Source organism: Dasypus novemcinctus, chromosome 31, assembly GCF_030445035.2.
Source record: "Dasypus novemcinctus isolate mDasNov1 chromosome 31, mDasNov1.1.hap2, whole genome shotgun sequence".
In the NCBI taxonomy this organism is placed as follows: Eukaryota; Metazoa; Chordata; class Mammalia; order Cingulata; family Dasypodidae; genus Dasypus; species Dasypus novemcinctus.
In genome coordinates this window covers 30,090,126-30,092,116 of record NC_080703.1, presented here as the reverse complement: position 1 = coordinate 30,092,116, position 1,991 = coordinate 30,090,126, and the positions used below count along the sequence as shown (strand labels likewise).

The 1,991-nt window shown below is 42.7% G+C and overlaps 1 non-coding gene across 1 annotated transcript; it reads left to right on the top strand.

Annotated features, from left to right (window-relative positions):
- The first annotated feature begins 1,341 nt into the window (after positions 1–1,341).
- LOC111759236 (small nucleolar RNA SNORA70) lies at positions 1,342–1,476 on the top strand. The gene has a single exon (XR_002793300.2). It is a non-coding gene; the product is annotated as a small nucleolar RNA SNORA70 (small nucleolar RNA).
- Positions 1,477–1,991: the final 515 nt, after the last annotated feature.

The following is a 1,991-nucleotide window of genomic DNA, read 5'->3' as shown; positions in this document are numbered from 1 at the left end:
TACAGACAGTTTATTAGACCCATAGCTGGAGCAAGTAAATTAGTGGGGTGTGAGAGAAGTCTTCAGGATTAGGGAGTGGCTAAATTCTGATTAATGGCACTTGCTTGTAGCTTCGTTGGTCCACATATCTGTCAGGTATGCACAGGAGGACAGGCTGGAGGTTTTTTTCTTTGTCTTTACCTAGAACATAATTGCCTTTATTTATTCTCAGTACATAAATCTGACAGTCTCTGGTTTCATGGATTTTCAGGTGAAATGCTCCAATGTTCCACAAAAGTACAGCTGGAAACACACTTTTTTATCATAGCACTGCCCACATCTCACTAGTGTGAATTAAGTGTAGATTGGTACCTGTTTGTCATTCCCTGGCTGGCCTGAGAGGTTGTTGTGGGCTGAGGTCTCACTGGAAGCCCATGGTGCAGTAAGGCCTGTGTATCTGGGAAATGCCAGGCAGCACCTGGTTTCTCTATTAACCAAGACATCTTGGCTAGTACAAAGATCCAAGATCCGGTTGGAGGAGCCAAGTCTAAATGCTTCCTTAACTGTCAAGGAACCAGTTAATCAAAGGAAGGGATAGGAAGTAGGGGAGGAGGTGAGAATGAGACCAGACCATCTCAGTCCATTCCTTGGGCTCATCTGGTTTGCCATGTGCTTTTCTTCCTGGGTATTGGCTAAATGTCTGAAGAATGAATTGGCCTCACTCTGGATAAAGACAAAGGGTCAAAACAGACACTGTGCCACCTAGTTTCATATAAGTACATAAGATATATCTTTTCAAGGTTTGCACATAGTACTGGAAATTTTATTCTTTCAGAGGAATTCTCTGAAGATATTTGGGTAGCACAGGGTGTGTGTTTCTGTATATGTGCAGGGAAGAGGAATGGTGATGCAAGGCATTTCAGAAACAGAATTGAGAGACCAGAAGGTAGTGGAAAGAGCATCTATCCATTCTCTTTCACTGATTAGCTGGATGACATGGTGATTTCTTAATTTCTCTATGCCTCAGTTTCTTCATCTGTAAACTGGAGATAATATTATCACCATGATAGGCTTGTTGTGAAGATTAAATGAGCTTATTTAGGAAAAGTGGTTAAAAAAAGTACCTGGCACATTTTTTTTTTGGTCAATAAATGTTAACATTACCAATTTTATCATCTTTAATAGGGTCTCTGAGGTCCATCTGTGACAGATTCTATAGCTGAAATCCCTGAAGGTAGATGTTCTGGATTCCATAAACTTCAGCAAGAATGTTCTCTAGAGCAAAGAGGAAACACAGTTCACCTCCAGGAGCAAGAAAATCAATGAGTCACATAAATTCCTCTTCCTTAAAAATAAAAGGATCTGCAGGCAATTAAGCAACTGCCCTCCTTTCCCCAGGAGGGCCCAGTGTGAAACGACTACAGACAGCCACCTTCTTGGCAGTGTGGCAGCCTATTGTATATGTGGGTTACCCTATAAGGGACTCTGGAGACAGCCCCTTCCCGTTTATGACCCTGTAGCAGTTGGATATGGTTATGCATTTCCCAAAATAGATACTGGATTATGTTTGTAATCTGGTCTGTACTCAGGCATGATTAAGTTATGATTAGGACTTTGATTGGCCCATGTCATTAGGGTGTTGTGTCCCCACCCCTTGGTGGGTAGGGACTCACAGATGAAAGACATGGCAAAGGACAGAGTTGAGGGTTCTCAATGCTGGAGTTTTGATGTTGGAGTTTGATGCTGAAGTCTTAAGCTGGAGCCCTGGGAAGTAAGCTCACAGAGGAAGGAGAAGCCAGCCCCAGGAAAGGAGGAACCCAGGAAGCCTGAATCCTGGCAGACATCAGCAGCCATCTTGAGCCAACACATGAAATAGACTTGGTTAGGAAAGTAACTTATGCTTTATGGCCTGGTATCTGTAAGCTCCTACCCCCAAATAAATACCCTTTATAAAAACCAACCAATTTCTGGTATTTTGCATCAGCACCCGTTTGGCTGACTAATACAGATCC